This window comes from Corvus brachyrhynchos, unplaced genomic scaffold (genome assembly GCF_000691975.1).
Source record: "Corvus brachyrhynchos isolate BGI_N302 unplaced genomic scaffold, ASM69197v1 scaffold117, whole genome shotgun sequence".
In the NCBI taxonomy this organism is placed as follows: domain Eukaryota; kingdom Metazoa; phylum Chordata; class Aves; order Passeriformes; family Corvidae; genus Corvus; species Corvus brachyrhynchos.
Genome location: NW_008238833.1, coordinates 492,836 through 513,515, shown reverse-complemented (window position 1 = coordinate 513,515; position 20,680 = coordinate 492,836).

Sequence of the window (20,680 nt, the reverse complement as noted above, 5' to 3'; positions counted from 1 at the left end):
TTCTGAATAAAACCATGTGCAGTGAACACATCCAGCTGTGCCCTAACTTTGCAAATACCAGTCTGCTGCTCATCTTCCAAGATGAGGACCAGTCACAAGTGTGATGCCACATCTACCAAATATAATTCTCAGAAAACTCCCAGTTTTGTGGTTGGGTTGTTTGGGGATTTTTTTGTAAAATCTGAATTTTTGGGATAACTAGTTCAATTGCTTCCAAGATGAGTCTATAAAGGATGCTGCAGTAATACCTGCATGTTGTAGCATGCTCAACAGCAGCTTCTTCAGGTGGCAGCAGTCACTTTGGCCACTGTGACCCTGGAAAACGACTCTCTACAGACATACATGCCTTGTTCGAACATGTATGTGCTGAAGGGAGTTCAGAGGAGAGAACACCTCTGCTATAAGTACAGGCTGGAAGAGCTGGGGTTGTTCACTCTGGAAAAGAGAGGGCTCTGAGGAGACTTTACAGCACCTCCCAGTACTTTAAGGGGGCTTACAGAAGAGCTGGAGAGGGACTTTTCACAAGGATATGCAGTGATAGGACAAGGCAGAATGATTTTAAACTGACTGAGTGTAGGCTCAGATTAGACATTAGAAAGAATTTCTTTACTGTGAGGGCAGTGAGGCACTGGCACTGGCTGCCCAGAGAAGCTGTGGATGCCCCATTCCTGGAAATCTTCAAGGCCAGGCTGGATGGGGATTTGAGCAACCTGGTCCAGTGGAAGGTGTCCCTCATCGTGGAGGGGGATGGAACTAGGTGATCTTTAACCAATCCAAACCACTTGGTGATTCTGTGGTCCAAAGAAGATACCCCAAGCAAGCCCAGCTCTACCAGGAGCTGGACCTGTGAAACAAGCTCAGTAATGAGAACCAGCAAAGCAGAGAGATGCCAGCACAGCACCTACTGATGCCATTCCTTTGCCTCCCCACACTTCCACAATCAGCGCAGTTTCTCTTCAGAAACAACCTCCTCCAGCAGCAGACAGGAGCTGTCATTCCTGAGAGTTCCTGCACCTTGGTAAAGAGACAATGCAGGGTCATTCCCTACAGAGCAGCAGCAGCTCAAGCAGCTCCTGCAGCCAAGGACCTTCTATTCATGGAAGCATACACCGCAGATACAAACTGTGTAACATTGAATAGCAATCCCCTACGTTAAATCAAAGATAATCTTCGTTTTCTTTATGACTGATACAAGGACATAGCTGTCCTTTCTCCAGCAGCAGGATTTTCTCCCCATGTTTTAAAAGCCCAGATGCGTTATTATAAAGAACACTTGATGGGCAGTTCCAGACTGTGGAGACACACAGAAATAGACAATTTGTGGTGGAAGTTAGATTTGTGAATTTACTCTCTGCTCTTCTAAGATTTGTCACTTGTGAGAGCTTGTTCCCTCAAAGAAATTCAGCATACAAACTGCAACGTCAGATATAAACAAGCCTCTATTTCTGCAGAAGCACTTTCTTTGACAAGACAAGAATTTAAGGGCATGCTAACATAATTGAGAAACAGCTATCAAATAAGCAAGCTTTAGTTTTCAAAGCATCTGGCTGTATTTCACACAATTACTTGAGAAAAGCAACCCAGGACCGGCTGATTAGACTGGATGGCAGCTGCCAGCATGATGTGGCCTCTCCAACGACCCTCTTAGGATATTGCCTGTTTTATCGGCTGGTCCCTTCAGAGTGCAGACGAAGCAGCAGGAGGTAGCCGAGAATCACAGCGCTCTAACACCATCTAGGGGACTGAGCCACGGCTCAGCTCGTGAAGAGGCACGTTGGCAGCCCAGTGCTAGCTGAGAAGGGCACCGATTTTGAATAAAAAACCACTGTTCCAGCCCCAAACATGCATCTCCCTGACTTTCCCATACAACTCATTTGTCACACAGCTCTTTCACCCTATTTTACCTGCACTATGTCACACTCCCTTTTTTTCAGTTTTCGTTTGGTTTTACCACGTGTCGTGCTACTCCAGTCTTCATTTTCCCTGCTTGTTGCCCCCAGTAAGTACCAATTATACATAAACCTAAGTATGGGCTTTACAAAATCAAATACCTTATGAGGGATTAGACTGGTTAAACATGATTGAAACAAACATTATTTTTAAAAAGCCAGTAAACCCATGAATTTGCTACAGTAAGAAAAAGCCAAATCACACCTGACTTTGAAAATGAAACATTCCGCTTCTGTTCATATCGAGATTAGCACTGAAGAGCACAGTGCATCTCCCTCTTCTTTCTGTTCATCCTAGACTTTACTAAGTGCTTTTTCTGACAAAGTCCTCAGTTTTAGATGCATGGGCACCGTGGGTCCCACTTTTTCTGAAAAAGGTAGAGTTATAGAATGATTTATGTTGGAAGAGGCACTTAGGCCCAGAATGTGTAATATTTAAGGTGCTCACAAAGCAAGTAAGCAATAATTTTTTATATTTTCTCTTGCCATACACATATGCAAAATTGCATGCCTATTTATCTTCTTCAACAGGGTTAGAAGCTTCTAGGTTTTGTGACAGCACCACCAGGTGCTCCTGCTTTCCTATGAAATTCTTTCAGGCTGTAAAACCAAGCAAGTAGCAGGCACTCTGAAGCCAATTTTGAGTGTGTCATTATGTGGTATTGATACAATCGCAGCCTCCTTGGCAAAACTTACACTAGAGAGGCTTGTGTCAGCTTTCCCTTCAGTTCCACTACAGAAGTCAGTTTTAAATGAAAAAAATTGTTTTAAGACATTGTTGGTAGAAATATCTTAGTTCTTATTGATCCATGATAACAGTATCTTCCCTGGTGATGCATAAGAAAATTTAAGAAGCCTGAAGTGAGAATAAAAAAATTATTTTTCCACCATCAATATGTACTACCTTATGGAAATTATGAAGACAGCAAAAGTAAGGGAAAAAAATTAACTCTAAACCCACAATTAAATATATAAATTGACATTGAGTTAACATTTAGGGGCCTTCTGAAGGACTGTGGAAACAAGACTCAGAATTAAGAACCAACTGCACTTAAAGCAAACACAAAGAGCCCTTCAAATCTCTGTCACAAGAGGCAGATGCCTGTAAAATACTTATTTTCAACATTGTTAGAATATAACAGAGAATTGGGGCTGAACTGAAGAGTTCAACACAGAACCCAGATTCCCACTGACAGGCATTGTAACAAGCACACACCATCACGGATCTTTCAGAGCTTCCAACACAATGGGGTAGCTGCAACAGAACAGCATCTTCCAAGTCAAACCACTGCTTTGCATTTCAGCATCATCCTGCGGCCAGTCTCACATGTAGCAGTGGATTACATCCACCAGTGCCCCTCAGGAAGCACAATGCCATAATCCCCTGAGTAGGGATTAGGAGAGGCACAGAGGGGCCATCCCATCCAAACAGCTCCCGCTGAAAGTCAGCAACAGAACACAGCCTGCCCAGCTTCCATACATGATCCCATTGCACCCCGCTGGGATTTGTAGACGAATCTCCCCGCAAAGATCTAAACCAAAATGTCCTTCAGGTAACTGCTGATGGAGCAATGGGCCCTGCATTTTCCCTCTGCACCATACCAGTGTGAAAAAACCAACCACAGTCTTTCTAAAGATTGCCAAATAATTTGAGCAGATTTAAAACCCATTACAAGAGACAAGCAAAAGTATGTTCATAGTGAACAGAACACAGCAAGAATCTGTTTTTATGGAGCAAAGAGGCTGCTAATGGGCTAATGTATCAGGGTGCCTGATGAACTTGGGAAGTGCTTGGTGTTTGCCAGGGAAAGGTGGGTGACACACAGGGGATCGATCACCTTGATGCTGTGTGTCTGAGGAATCCTGGTATTTCATTCTGATTCTGAGCAATGCTAGCAGATGGCCAAAATGACAAGCAGCTGTGAATGTAAATTAAAAAACAAATTAGATTTGTATTTAACACCTGTATTTTAAAAATACTAATAATATTGGCACCAAAAAAAAAAGAAAGCTTTCTCTGCTACTTTTTAAACAGGATTTTGCCCTCCCTAGACTTACTAAAACCTTGAACCAAAAAAATTGCAAATGCTTCATACAACTGTCTGGTCAGGAAGGAGTTGAAGCATGGAAAGAAAATTGGGTTGTCAAAAACCAGACACCTCAAAATACTCTCTTGGCAGAGGAAAACTCCTACACGTGTTCTGAGCACCCTCTCAGAGGTAATGACTACCAATGATCAGAGATGAGAACTTTGCACAAGAGTGCTTTTGTGTTTTCAAGATTGAGTCATTTATGAGTCAGTAACAGCAAAAACAGCGAGGTTACCGCCTTCCAGTGCTCAGCCACTGTCCAAACCCCATCCCGCAAATGCAGGGAAATGCAATAAAAAAAGTCTTTATTCTACCCAGTTTATGATCTCTGCCATCTGACACTGTCTTCCTGGTATTTATTTCTCAATCCTGAACCTTACAGTGAGCCTTCCTCCCCGTCTCTGCCATTGGGAAACTCCTCCCTCCTGCAGCATGGAAAAAGTGCATGGGGAAAATAGAAATATGGAGAAAAACCTAAAATTATTCTTTTTTAATGGCTCCAGTGGGATTGATGAAATTTAGATACAGTTGCTCTTGCTGTCTTTTGTTTCTCCTGGGTTTGCAAAACGAATAGCAAGTCTGAAGGTTCATTATAGTTAATTGTTTTTTATTTGCCCAGCAGACTACTCAGCATTGGAATGCAAAATTAATCTTATTAAATTTGTCCCAATTGGCTTAATGACTAGTATGGCATTGAAATATATTAATTCTTTTTCCAAAAATGCAAAAGACAAATTACTTTGCAGAACACTGCAAAGTTTTATGAAATAATAAACAATAATAAATTACTTTATAAAGTAATGTAAATTATTTTACAAAACAAAAAGTGTTTCATTTTTACACACATTGAAACTAATTTATTTATGGTACTCTTTGTCTAAAGCTCAGACATACCAATACCTATAAGAAAATGCTATGTTTCACCAATCCTGTTAGATATTTAATAACAGCATTATTATCTCTACTATGACAATATAGGAAAAAAGGCAGAGAACAAGAGAGAGAACAAACGAGATGTTCCCTGCCCTAGTGAGCTTATAATGCTGTTTACCATGCATTTGCTTACGCAAAGCAGGGCAGCAGGGTGCACGTTCCCATTCTGGAGCCCGGTTTGATGCTCCCCTGTGGCCAGAGCAGGTGGAAGCTCCTTTCTCAGGCTGCAGGACCCGAGCAGCCACTGGTTCAGCACATCTGCAGGCGCTGTTAGTCCATCTGTGAAACCACAAACAAGAACCGGCCACATCTGTGCTGTGCCGTGCCCAGCCTCCTGCCAGCACCACCCCAGCACGCTGCCCTTCGTGTTTCCCCCGTGTGAGCTCCTTCAGGGCGCAGCCTTGCTGTGGCCACACCTGCCTCAGGCCACCTGGGACCAGGCCCATCACACACACAGGAGTCTGGGGCTGCAGACACCTCACCCCTGCAGGGACCCCAGCTGCGGCAGGAGCCCCGAGGCAGGGAGCAAGCCCTCCAAGCAACTTCAGCTTACCTCAGCACAGATGTCTAACACAGGCCAGAAGAAGAGAGTTTGAAAAACACTGTGTCTTCTGCTGGGGGTGGGAAGGCTTGCTGCTGGCAAGGTGATGGGCAGGGAGAGCCATGGTACCTACACACCACCCACTGCACACAAGAGATGCCAAAGCAGCCACCTCAGCAAGCCATGACTCTGGAGACGTTTGTGGGGGTTACTTCATCACCTACCATTTTTTTATAACCTTCAGATTGTATTTTATTATATAAAATCCATCAGTTTTGTGTTTAGTTTTGGCATAACAGATCTGATGTCTGATTTAGCAACAGATTCTTCTGTCCAAACTGTGAAACTAAATTAAGGAGGGATAGTACAACAAAAATGGTTACAAAAGATATCTGCATCTGAGATGGTCATTTACGACTCCTTTTATAGTCACTGGGCAGAAACAGTCCATGATTCATCTGATCCTAAATATAACTGGCTAGAGAGGCATGGATAAATGATGCTAAAAGATGAGAAATAACCATTCTTCATATACATTTTTGTGCAGCACAGAAAATACACAGTATTCATTGTATATTCTGTATAGTAATGTTTTTCAAGAGTTACAAGAAAAACAAGTCTTCCCCAAATTAATACAGCAATTTTCTTGGTTGTTTTTTTGTTTGTTTGTTTGTTTTGGGTTTTTTTCTTTGCAGTTAGAGGAATGCAGAGTGGACATTTTCATGTCAGTGTAAAAAAGTAGAATTAATTAGGGCTGTCATTTCTATGTATTTACACCATCCTAATTCATATTGTTCTTGCTTTATCTATCTGGATCTGGCTTCTACTGTAGCAGGGAGAAGTGGGGGAGCAGAGCTGGCTCTGCTTTTGCCTTCTGCCAATACACGTGAGTGGATTCCATCTCCCAGCCAGACTCCCACACTCTAGCTGGAGATATGGGACACTAAAGGAGCAATGCGCAATGAAACCATCAAAGCCCAGCTTTATCTCTCTCTTCACTGTAAGCTTTAATGCTCCAAAGGCAAGAGAATGTAAAAGCAGCATCATGACAGAGGCAACAAAGCAGATGTTCAATACACAACACTTCAGCTAAACCAGCAAGCTCAAAGAGGGGAAATCAATAGCCAGAGGAAAGAGGTTAAAAACTCCTCTCTTGCCTGTCCTCCCTCAGCTGCACACAGATGTTAATTACTACTTGCAGGCTGCCAAGCTCTTGTACTCTCCCTTCTGCACTTGCAAAAGCCTGTTGAACCCAATGCCCTTACCCAGTCCCACCTACTCCTCGGACCCAAGACAACGCATGCTTCTTCATGAGAGGCAATTTTAGCACCCTGCCACCTGCAACCTGGTGACTCTCCCTCCACAGGGTTCTGTAGATACACCTGTAAGCACACAGGACACCAGGCTGGATCACAGGAATTTGTAGCATCATTGTGCTGCAGGAAACCCCAGATGCCATTCTCTGTACTGATGGCATGCAGATTAGGAGATGGAGTTTGAGCTGTTTTCTACTGAATCTGAAATACCTGAAATTTGAGATCTCTGAGCCATCTTGGAAGAGTTATGGCAGAGAACGTGCTCCTTTAACAGCTCTGGCAGGTGATGGTGGAGTGGATTTTGCAATCTGACATTGGAAGTCAGTTCCTCACCTCTCAAAACCAAAATGACTCAAATCTTGTAACATCCAGAGCCTGCTGTCATGCTCATCTCAGTTGCTGGGCTTTTAAGGACAACTGAACAAGCTGAGCTCATCATGAAAGGCTGCTGTAATTATGATTTTTTTTCTTATTTTAGGTTTAAGGAAGTCTGTATATCTTCTTGTTTGACACATGCAATCCTTATGTTGTTAACAGAGGTCAAACAGAGGCAGTCCTAGATGAACCCTTCACTCTTTTTATAACTCTTAATGCACACAGGTAACAGAGGGCTTCAAAGTACAAGATATCAGCTTCATATCAGCTGGGATAGATTAATTTTATTCCTAGTAGCTGGTACAGTGCTATGTTTCGGATTTAGGATGAGAATGATGTTAAGAGTAATGTTGATAACACACTGATGTTTTAGTTGTTGCTAAGTAGTGCTTACTCTAAATCAAGGACTTTCCAGCTGCTCACACTACCCTGCCAGCGAGGAGGCTGCAGGTGTACAAGAAAATGGGAGGGGATACAGCCAGGACAGCTAACCCCAACTTGCCAAAGGCTCATTCCGTACCATATGGCATAATGCTGAATAATAAAACTGAGGAAGTTGGCCAGGAGAGACCAATCACTGCTCAGGGACTGGTTGGGCATGATTCAGTGAGTGATGAGCAACTGTAGTGTGCATCACTTGTTTTGCTTATTCTTTTAACACTACTATCATCATCATCATTATTATTATTATTACTACTATTATTTTCCCTTCCTTTTCTATTCTATGAAACTATCTTTATCTCAACCCACTAGTTTTACTTTTTTTCCAAATGGCTAGGAGGTGTTTAGCTGCCTGCCCAGTTTAACCACAACACAGCTACCCTGCTAGAGAACTGATAAGCAAGTGAAGTGCATTTATCAATAGACACAGCAGAGAGAAGCCATATCTTTTGAGTTTGAGACCCTTATTTTTGCAAGAGCATGCACACTCCAGTTATCCTCACTGGTGACACTGTGACAATGGGAAGAAAAACAAAGGAAATTAATATTTCTGTGTGTTTCTCCATGGACACACATTCTATTTAGAGTAAAACACTCATGCAGTTAACTGCATGTATGGTTGTCTCCATTTAGTACTTTAATTGTACCAAAATGTTGGAGGCTAGATGGAGATTTGATAAAGAAAAAGCCCCAGGTGACAAACCTTTTGATCTCAGTCTCTTTGCATATGTTCTAAGGAAAACAGGTTGTCAGTAAACAGTGATCTGATTATTTGCTCCTTGTCTGACCAAGGAAAGGCAGTGGAACAAAGGATTCAGTGTTCAGGTGAGTCCTGGCCTCAGGTGAGAGCCACCTGGCAATGCCTCAGCAAGGACTGAGATATAGCCTAACTCATTCCTGGAAAGGAACCAGAAGCAAAAGTGACAATTATATCCATGTGCCTGACTGATGGGAATCAGCTGCCACTTGTAATGTAAGTACATAACAAAACAGAAGCACTGTGGTAGCCTGACCTGCTCCTGGAGCAGGAGGACTGCTCAGTGTACCTAGGCATTTTTCCAACGAGGACTTTTTCTGTGTAGGCTTTGTCTGTTATCTGTGCTTATCTTACTTTAGGACTGGATCACAACAACAGAAGGCAATACATAGCCAGGCCAGAAAATTGCTCTCAGGCCATGGTATAAAAACCTGCTCAGCTGAGATCCAGGGTGGTCTCCAAACTTTTCCCAAGGTGATCCCATGGGCCTGAATTTCACTTCTAGAATTGAATTACACCTGTGTCTTTCACCCCTCTGTCTTAGGACACACTTCAAGTCACAGATAAAATCCAAAACATTAATTTTTACTCAAAACATCCAGAATGGTCTTTGGGACCTCGTGGGCTACCAATGAGCCTGTGATTCTTTTTGCTTAATGCTGTCTTATTTAAAATTGGCAGCAGCTTTTGAACTAGAAGCCCACCCTTTCTTAAAAGGACATTGCCTGCAGTGAGCTCCATTAGATGGTATATGTTTACTGTCCAGGGCACTTTTATCTCTAGAGCTACGCTGAGGATAGAGGAAAGTTGTTCTTTTCTTGGTAGGTCATGCTTCTTCTGTTTGCTTTGGCCCATTGTTTTGAGGTTCTGCTCTGGATACCATGCATGTGAGAGCAAACTAATTTTCTATTAGCCTTTGAAGAGAATAGGGAACACTACCTTCAAAAATGAAGAAAATCACCTCATTTTACTCAAAATGTGTAGTAGCCTGGCCAAGGATGGATGTTAGTGGCTGCTGCCATCACTGTTGCTGTTTGCTCCAAGAAGCAATGGCTCATTGTTCTGATACAGCACCTCCTCTTCCCCATGGCCCCTGAGATCGTACACACTTTGCTTTGTGCAGACACAAGTTCATCCCCCATTGCCTGTGTGTGTCCCACGGGGGGCAAAGGAAATGTAGCACGTGATGGGTAGAGCATCAGGTCATTGAAAATCATGGTGTCTCCCCTGAAAATCAAACCACACAAGACATGACCATCTGACATGTCTCCTTTATATTAAAGAAGTGTGTCTAAGTGGTGAAGAATAGAAACCTCTCTTTTGCTCTGAAGCTATGGGCTTCTCTGGAACTTTGAAACACAACCCATGAGGTCATGCTCACTGCAAACAAAGGCACACAAAGCACTATTGCTTCCTGCAGACCCTGTTCTGTTTGTGCTGTAACTTGTGAGATTGCAAAGATCAAAGAGATGCAAAACACCAGGGGTATATAAACACATTACTACACTAATGCAGTGCAAACAGTGCGCGTGGAAAGAACAGGTTGACCTTATCTCACTTTCTTCTGCTTTCAGAATAAACATCATATCAGCGTAGTCACTCTGGTTGGTGTTGGAGCAGCCCTTTTGTTGTGTCTCCTGTGATAATTCCTGTGGCCATGTAGGCAAATACGGCACTAACACGTAGGGTAATACACCAAGAAAGCCTCTGGAGAGATTTCCCTTGTGCTTTGGTGGGACATGGGTGAACACCTTTAACAGAACAGCTTACAGGGAAGTGTTGGCACAAAGCAGACATTCCCATCTCCACCATGTTACAATGTTCCTCTCAAAGACAATATGCAAAGGATGAGGATGGGAGTGGGGGTGGAAATGGGTTTGGGAGCGAGAATGCTCTGCATTCTCAGAGCAGAAGTGACAACTCCAACTAGAGCATCAGTTTAGCAAAGATGAAAGTGACTTATCCCATAGAGGTCACAGGTCCAGGCTGCTTTAATACAGCAATCTTCTCATCTTATTGACTGCCATGCACTCCTTTAGTTTCTAGCATCTTCATACCACTGTGGTAGCTTTTTTGTTTATAGATCTCAAAGTACTTTATTAATGGGGGAAAATACCTCACAATGCCCCTAGAAAATAAGGATCATATTAGGTGCATTTACGAACAGAGGGATTCTTTGCAGCTTACTGTAACCAAAGTGGGGGGGAAATGAGGAGAAGGAATGGTATGGACAGGTCCTGTCTTACTCCATGGAAGTGTTCCTAGGGTGAAGAATCAGGCTGTCCCAGACCCACCAGCATCCCACCACCACTAATTACTACCATCCCTGAGCTCAGATAAGAACTGATCATGAGCTACATCCACCTATTTTGAGCACTGTTTTGTGTGAAGGACAGCTGTAAGTACACACATGGGCCTGAGATGTTAGGCTGAGTGGAGACTCACCTCTACAACTCACACACTGGGTCACTGACTGAAGGAGGAGGTAAATGCAGGGGAATGTATCATCCTAGAAACTAGCACTGCTGTCTCCAGGAAAGTCAGGCTAAAATGACTTCCAGTGAATTAGGAATATGCAAGACTTCAGAAAAAGATGAAATCCACTTGTGCCTTCTGGACTACCTCTTACAGAAGATACAGAATCATAAAATATGTAGAATATTGTCCTAAGAGCAAAGGTCAGGAAAGATTCCATGTCTGGTCACAGGACTTAGGACCTCTCAGATACATCTCTCTTGGTTTATATCAGACTTTGTGGAGGCTGAAACAAAGGTAAATTTTTGTGACTTTTCACTAAAGCCAGACCTTCCTTTAGCTAACTTATAATGCTGAGTTTTTATCATATAAACCAAGTAACCTGAGATGCAAGTGAAATAGTTTTCTTTTAAAAGAATGGAGAAGTGCCTGTAAAATAAGATGATTGACAACTCTCTGGTAAAACCAGACAGGTGAGATGCCACAGAAACAAAACGATACTTTCCCTTTGATGCAGAAGCAGCATTTCAGAAGGCTCAATACAGAAGGCTTTAGTGTGCTGTAAACATCACGGGAAACAAGAGGCACTACGTGGTCAGACCGTTCAGTGAGAACAAAGCCAGTGTTCCCTTGCAGTGGTATCTTTTTGTTCTCTTATGCACCTGTCAGTCACTCAGGCCATATTCCTTCAGTATTTACATGTGCACAGGTATATCTCGATTGCAAGTCCAAGAGAGGACTTCAGCATTCCTGAGAACACCCTGGTGAATGTAGTAGGGATGCACAGAAACAGGACTCGACACAGATGCTTCTAATCTAAATACAGAATCCTACAGATGTACAAATCAGGTTTAATTTCAGTATCAAGTGATATGCCCAAGTCCTTCTGGGTCCAAACCTTAGTGGTACAACAGTCTGCTTTGCCTGTAGGATCTCTGATGTTGAAGCATCAGTTGTAAAATGTAAAAATTATATCCATGTTACTCTTTCATATCACACTTCAGACTGAAGTCTGTAGTTGGGTCATAAGGAATCCACATATGCATCAATATGACACATCAGAGCTGAAAATAAATAAGCACTGGTTAGGATCTCTGGTTTTATCTGAAGAGCAGCAAAAATGAGCAAGTGATTAAATTTGTTGTCCACCTCTGACTTGTATTCTGTCAAATCAATCCTGACTTAGCATATGGGCTCTCATCCAGTCTGTCTTGAAGCTGAAAGGGTCAGATTCAGACTGCTACTTGGAAGTGACCATGACTCACTCTAAGACGAGATAACAGGTTCCCAGTCCCAAAGTTGCCTTTTATTTATGTAACTTCAGATAAACCATTTGAAATTACCCCCTTCATTCTTAAGTTTTAACCTAAGGGTTACAGAGACAGTTTAATCTGAACTGATGAAATCTCTTCTATTTGTTTTCTCATTTGCACATATTTTTGTGGCAGCATTAAAGCTGCTAGACTGTGCTAGATATGCAAAAGTAGCAGAGCATAGTACACCAGTGCAGTAAGTGTACTGTCCCAGCATGATTTAAAACACAGATCCCAATCTAGCCCAAGAGAGATGGACATGACATAGAGAAACTTAATCTATTTTTAAAAGTCTTGCTCCAATTGCTGGCTTCATAGCACATACTGTGGTCTAGACCAATAAGAAGCAGAAATTTGCGTAAGAGCTGATGACACTCTATATACTCCAAAACCACGTGTGAAATCCACAGGATATGGGGATGTTGACAGAACAATGCAAGCAGCATGGGGCTGAACAATATGCCAAGCAACCAGAATTTTTTGGCAGCCTGCACATACTCCAGTAGTTAACATCAGGGGGGGAAAAAAAAGGAGAGTACTTTCCCTTTGGCCAGTATAACACTGTGCCTTCTTAAAGTAGCATTGCAAAAGAAATGAAGTTATTAATGAGAAAACACACAGGATATGGCCTAGATAACAGTCTTTCTGAAGTGTCCGATGCCTCATAAAAGGTGCACCTAGAGATACCCAGGTGGGTATTTTGTGGGTTTGGCTTGTGGGCCTGATTGAGGATGTGGGGCCAAGATATGATCTGCTGTTGTACTCCTGGCTTTTCTGTGCAGAGCCAGCGTAGCCACAAGTAACACTGCTCAAGTATTTAGACAAGCCACAAGATGCAGGGGCATAGGGAGACATGGGAGGAGCTGAACAGTACGGTCAGGTCTGTCTCTGCATCCCCCAGGTAGCTGTGAGCATGGGATCTGAGATGCCAGCACTCACACACAGAGCTTACTGTCCCCTCTGGGCCCTACACATCTGCCAGAGGAAAGCAGATGGCCTCAAGGGCAGGTTAAAACAGTCCAGATCCCCTCGCAGTTCAGTGGGATCAAGCAGGTGAACAAGCTATGGCACAAGATGAAGGAGTGCTCTGAGGCAGCCAAGGACCAAACCTGAATTTGCAGAGAAGCAGCTGTTCAGAAAATTAGAAATGGAGATTTCTCCATCCCCATTTCTACCACTGTCATGGGGAACATTACGGGGCAAATAGAAAGAATTTCCTCAATATGGCTTTTAGAGACATTTATCTTCTAGAAGCTTTTATGTTCTTTGCGTATAATTAGCTTTAGTTAAAGCAAGAAGATGCATCATTCAGTTCTTCATTTCACCTTCCTTCTCTGCCCAACTACAGTCCCCAGCCTGATTACCCACAATCCCAAAAGGCCACCAAAATAGAAAACAACATACATACCTGTTGTTTCATGATGCTGCTTTTCTGTTAAGTATCAAAACCCACCAGACCAGGTTAACCTGCCCAAGTAGCTGAGCTGGCCAGCAGTGCATCAAGAGGGAAATGAGAGCAAGACGTGGAAGTTCATCCACAGCAGAAATGTGACAGGGAAACACATCAACCACTACAGCAGGAAGAAATCAAGCATTTTAAACTGTAAAAAGCTCATTCAGATGCCTAAATAGCATGTCTAGCTGTCCCACAGCCAGCAGACACTGTTTAAAGAGTCCATAACTAAACCAGCTGGAGAGGTTGGACAGTTGTTGAGAGCTTGTCAAGTTCTAAGGCCATTGGTTATAAAAAAAGGTTGGCTAAAACCACTTCTATCCTTGAGGCAATGTTGGGAAAAAGATTTTTCCCACAATATGTCACAAGTCAGTAACCAGTGCAAGGAATGCAGTTTATGCCTCTGCCTCACACACCTACAAGAGGAGGAGTGAGTTTCTTCTGAAACACTGGAGAGGTACCTTAACTTGTTCCTCAGTGCCCTACTGATGATACCCAACCCAGCTGAAAGGATCATGTATCTTGCTTCTATGCTCAGGGTAAAGTTACTCCCAGATGTGAAATCCAAGAGGAAACCTCCCCTAGCCCCTGTCCAGGTCAGGTCACTGGGGCTGCCAGTCACCCTCACGGGCTGTTGTGAACTTTTCAACTAACGTATTTCTTTTACAGCCTTGTTTTCTTCTGCCCTCTTCAGGCTGCTTACATGGGAAAAAGCTTATGGCTTGTTTCTGCATCTTTTAGCCATGGGAACATTCTCAGACTATGGCAAAGTCTGTGCCTGTGAGCAAGAGGGTCTCCTTTTGTGTTCTGTTGTGAAGTTCCTTGCATTTCTCAAATGCTTTAGGCAGTGGGGTTCAAAATACTTCAGTAACTTTAAAAAAACCCCACCACCTTGGTGACATTTGTTTATCTTCTCCATCTCCCACATGGAGTCAAGCCCAGGTCTGCTACTCACTCATATTAGCGGCAGTGATGGTGCCTTGGGGCTGCTCCAGAATGCCCTAAGCCAGTAGTCAGAAGCAACCAAAGATGCCCCAAGATGCCTTCAGCATCTGCCCATGTACTGCACGGGCTGTGTGGACCAGAATCCTCCCATCACTATGTCTCAGCTACCCCAGTGCTGCCACCCACTAGAGAGCAGACCTGGGTAACATCTCCAAAGCCCTGCACAATCCTGCTGCAAGGGCTGGGGCAGGATTTGTCAGCAACTTGAATGGGGTAAGAAGATGATTTTGAGGTGTTCATTGGACTTCAAACCACTCCTCACAAAACAGTTGTTAGTGGTATCCCACCTTTGCTTCTCAGTGATCTGCAGCCCACCATGAAGCAGAGCTATTATAAGAACACAGGTCTTCCTCTCTCCTTGACTCTGAGCAGGAGACCAGATTTCATCTCCTCTGTATCAGTAGTCCCATAAAAATTTTTTACTAAAAACTCAACAACTCCTGTGGATTAATCCTCACTTTAATAAATGTCTTAGTAGTAGCAACAAAAATTACTCAACTGTAAAAGCAGCACAGAAGGCATTCCTCACCACAGACACTGTAACAGAAAGTGTGGTGAATCTGTTTTTTTTCATTAAGGATTCTCATTAATATGCTTTATCAGAGCCGGAAATCAGGACAGATTCTGCTCTAATTAACCTGACAACTTTTTTCACAGCACAGACATACTGAATGAAGTGTCTGTGTTCATAGTCCATCTCTGTGATTCCATGATTCTGAGATAATACAACAGTGGGACTACCTGGGGACACATAATACAATAATCTTCAATGCTAATAGAAAACTTACAGCAAAAAGTCTCACCTTTAAAATCTGGTGAGATGTTTCAGACCAGGCTGGGGTCTCCAACAAGATACTGCCATAAAACATGCTTCTTGGTTTTGTATTCAGCCTCTACTGCTTACTTGCACTTACCCCAGGACTCTTGCAAAATGCAACCAAAATTCTCAGCAAACATCCATGTATTAACTTACCTCTTTTTAGCTCTCCCTCTCTCAAGTGAGAAGCCATTAAAGCCTCAGGTCTGTGCACATTTGAGGAGCAACATGTGATTGACAGAGAAGGGAAACCAGCAACAAGGCAAGCAAAACATACACTTGGGACTGGAAGGGGAATAAAAATGTTCAGAGCTCTGCCTTAATTTCAGGAGGCCATTCCTATTCAAAGTAGATGTAAGCATGAGCACCAGCATGACTCTGAACCTATGTTTTCTGGTTTCAATTTGGGCTAGACTCAGCAGTTCTGAGAACATTCTCTGTTTGTTCCTAGTTAACAATTTGAAATGTCTATCCATGCTTTCCCACAATTGCATGGTTTTTTCTTTTTTTTTTCAGATTTCCGTATCATTTTTCCATTTTGAATCCAGCTTTGCTGTATCCAATACTTGCTGTATTTCATGTAGTGTTTTTGTGCTTGCTTCAAATAAATCAATCATCTTTATACAACACAAAGTTATTTGGCAGCATTATAAATGCACCAAAATATATTCACAATCCCATAATCTATGCTTTCTATTTGCAATTATCTTTCTGCCTTCTGCTCAAAAGCAAGATGGCCAATTTGCAGTCACAGGCGCTCATGTGATCAGGATCTCGGAGCCATAGTAGGCCACAGCTTGGGCATTCCTAGTGCTCTGTGTTTTCCTGGACTGAGCTTCTCATAATCCAAAATATCTACAGTGTGTTTTACATCAACGGCAAATTCAAGGATGCAAATGCTGAATCTTCTTCCAAATGCATACAGCCAACCTGTGGGCTGATTAACTTCAAAATATGTTTTGACAAATAGAGAAAAATTGAAGTTCCAAATTTGAGACCATTTTTCAGAGTTATCAAAAGAATATTATTAAAATATTGAGCATTCCCAAAATAAAGTCCAGTTTTAACTCTGTTGCAAAAATTAAACCCATGCAATTATAAGGACCTAATATCATTGAAGGAATTCTGAAAAGTATGTACTCCTTTAGAGAAAATTTTTCAATTAAAAGGGGGTCATAGCTTCTCAATGCTTCCTGAACACATTGAGCACCTTACTGCCAGCAGTGAGAAATCCCTGCAGCTCTCAAAGCACTCCTGAAAAACAGGCTTCAACTTTTTTATCTCAGATAATCTTTGGGGTGAGACTCTTGGGAACAGCTGTCATTGTGTCAAAATTAAGCTTAAGTATTTAGCTCAAGATCATTAAAAAAAAAAATCTGCAGAATGCAAAGAAGACATAGAAATTCTGGCCTTGCGTATTGCTTTTAAAATGACCACACAGAAGAAAATACATAATTATGCAAATCGTTTAACTGAGTTGGTTACATAAACCACACTGGTTACAGGCAAGTTATTCAAATAATGAGGTTTTTTTACTTATTAAAAACAGGCTGTTACACTTGGATCCTGAGTTATCTTTAGTTAAACACCACTTAAATTCACATTAAGACACTGTGTTCTCATCAACAGATTTTAGATTGAGTCAGCTCTGTGGGCCCTACAAAGGGTTATTTACTCTCTTAAAACAAACACCATTTTATATGACTGCTGGAAAGAAAGCTGTGTGAGCTTAATCAGGCATAACTCGCTTAAGAGTCACCAAACAAGCTTGAACAAATGGTACCCAATATTTGTCAGAAAAATATTTACACCAGTTTCCCCAATCCAGTGTTCAGTGCCATCTGGAAAATGAGCAAAAAAATGTTTCCCCCCTCAGGTAGGAGTAAGCAAGCAGTCAGTTTAAGTGGTACTTACAAAAGTTAAATGTGATAATGATACAACATCAATCACCTTAGGGGAAAAGCAAGGACTGTAGCTCTGCCCCCATCCTGGCTGGGCAGGAATTTTCAGAAATGCTTTCTCAGTACTGTGCACCAAGCTGCTCAGAAGATGAGTAAAGAGAGAGGTAAGCCATCACTTGTGCAGCAATCAGCATTAACATGAGCTTAGGGAAAAGAGCTTTTGGCCCTTGATCTTTTGTTGCTCAGTTGAAGACAACCATGAACAACCATGAAAAAAGCTGTAGCTGAAAAGGTATATGTAGCACTACATGCTGAACACCAAAATAAACATAGTCTCATTTTGAAATTTAAGGGGGGCAAAAGAATCCAACCACATTCAAATTCTCTCTAGGTCAAGAGAAAGTCTGTTTTTTGATTTTGTTTGAAATGACATTTTTCCAACACCCAAGTTCAATAAATGCATCTTTTCATATAGAAAATAACTCGGCACAGCCTCTCCTATGAAAATATTTTTCTCCTGGCAGAACCAGGTTTCATGCCTCACCTCAGATGGTCTGACTACTTTGAGAACAATCAGCCACTTTTATTTATTAAACAAACATTAAAAGACATTCATTCTCTTTAAAAAGCAGTTTTCTACAGCCTTCATAACACAGGCAACAGAATAAAAAATAGGGTTGTTTTGCACTACTTGCTTTAATTTTATTGTCAATCTATATAATTAATATAAAGTTACTTCATTCTATAAAGATCAAGACAGCTTACAATATAAAATTCCCTGAGATACAATATGCAATTTGAGGGATCACATAATTCTCCATTCCATTTACATCATAATCAAAAAGTAATGGTAATTCTTCTCCTTATAAAACCCAGAAGATAATGATCTTCCTTTCTCTCCCTCTACCCCAATATTTTAAGGCATGGAATAAAAACTTTTTCAAAATGTATTCAAGGAAACTTTTCTACTTAAAATAGAAAATAACTTCCCCCGTTTTTACAACTGGGTTGTATACGTCATCTGCAATGCCTTGTGGAGTCTGGTACCCAATGTACAAACCAATTCGCTCAGGCAAGCTTTATATTTATCATTGAACTGGAGCTCTACAAAGTGCATTACAAAAGCTGGTCCTCTGCCTGTAACAGTACACTACTAGCTCGTGGTGTGAATGAGCCAAAAACCAGAGATTTACAGAGATATTGTAATACTGACTTCAGCACTTCTAGGCCTGGGCTGAGTTTCTTCCCAAATAGAAAGTGACAAGTTTGCAACACCCATGTAAGAATGATGAAATTATAAAAGGCTTCTCTTCTCCCAGTGCAAGTGCTCTGCAATAATTACTACAAATCTGCAGTTTTCACCATACAGTTCTTGAAAACCCTCAATGCACAATTTACAAATACTGTGCAATTCTGATCACTTTATACAAATATGATGCTTTAATTGCTTTGCAGCTCTTTTCTGAATTTTACAAAAATATTTCACCAAAGACTTCAACTCTTTTTTTTTAGAGAGGCTGAGAAAAAAAATTAATATTTGCGATCCCTGGAAATTCCCGTGCTCCTGTAGCCTGATGATCTGCCCGTGGCATTACTAATAATTACACAGAGGAACTGTGTGCCTGGAAACTTTCATTAAATGCTAAAAAAATTAGGAGGACTGAAAAAAATGCACTAGTTTCATCAGACTGGTAAAAAGTAGTGTAATCTTAAACATTATTTCATCACTTTTAAGATTGGTTTTTTGTATACAGTTATATGAACTGTGATAAAAACTGAACAGAAAAAAAGATATTATAAATTCAAAGGGAGAGAGAGAACCTATCATCCCAACACTTAGGTATTACTGTTAATGCAACACCTAAATTAGAGTTCTAAAAATATCAAACCCAGTGTTATGGGAATAGCAACCACTGGTAGAGAAATAAATGACCATGCCATGACGAACACACTTTTACTTTAAACACTTTAAATTTTACTTTAAATCACTTTATACCTCTTGAAGTGAAAGTGCAGCATTAGGAACCATCCCTACTACACCCTGCATTGCACAGACTGTTTTCACTCCCTTCCCAATAAATATTCTACAGCAACTCTGGCACTGACAACAGAAAGGTTCATCAAGTACTTTCAGCCATCCCTCCTTGCACAAAAGCAGAAGGGAATAATTGCAGAAGCCTGCAAGATCTGAACTGGTAAAACTACGCAAATTATTAATGAACTTCATTATTATTAGTTTTTTTCCAATAATCCTTGGTTCCATGCTTACCTAATCATGGGGAACATCTAACCAGAAATAAATCACAGTAAACTGCCAGCTCATACATTTTAAAAACACTCATCCAACATCCCATACTGCTTAAATCAAATCTAATCCTTTCCTAACCTAAATATGACTCACAAATGCCAGTGAAGTCGCCTGTTCTGATGCCCATCTTTTATTTGCAACTGACTTTGTTCTTTTCCCACCTGTTCTGTGCCCATGATTTTATTCTGAATGAAGTTGCCAAGTAACTCCATGGATTATCCAGCTCCTTCAAAAGGAGCAGAATGAATACCTTATTCATTTGGGCAGGTCTCTTGTAGGTTGTAATTTTTTTGCCACCAAACTTCATAGCTGCAAAAGACAGGGAGGCTCAGCTTGGCAAGGATGTGGAATTGTAACTGAAGTTTCTTTCTGGCTTTCACTGAGCAAGATTACATGTAACCAAAAAGTACCAACACATCGACTGCTAGGATGTCTCCAGCAAAATGTGGGAGTCTAAAAGGGAATAACTACTGTAAATGTTCCTGACAGGCATTGGGCAAAGGAAGTTCAACCTTAAGAACCTATTTATGGATTAAAAGATTGAGCTAAAAAAGGACCTCAAAACCAAAGGAAAAGAAAATAGTAAATCCTTCCCTTTTTATATTCTTTCCTCACACAATCTGTATTTTACCAACAGCATAGATCTTATTCTCTACCGTAATTTTCTTTTTGAATGGGAGTGATTTGGGAGTTTGGGGGTTTTTTGGTAATAATTATTTTGCAAAAAACAAAACAGCATTCTGACTAGTCTGTCCCCCAGCAGAATTTTTAAAAATGCATGCCATAAACCAAAAACAGTTGCTACACAATGGCACTGTCTACTGATACTTGAGAAATAAGTTAGCCTTTCTGTGTATATACTCAATACCGTAATAAAACCCCTGCCATTCTGAGCCTTTCCCTGCATTTCCCTGTATGGCAATAATTTTGCAGAGAAAAACATGCAGATACCTGTAAACATATTCTAATTCCTGAATAAAGGGAGGGTGGAAGTGTTCCAAATTTT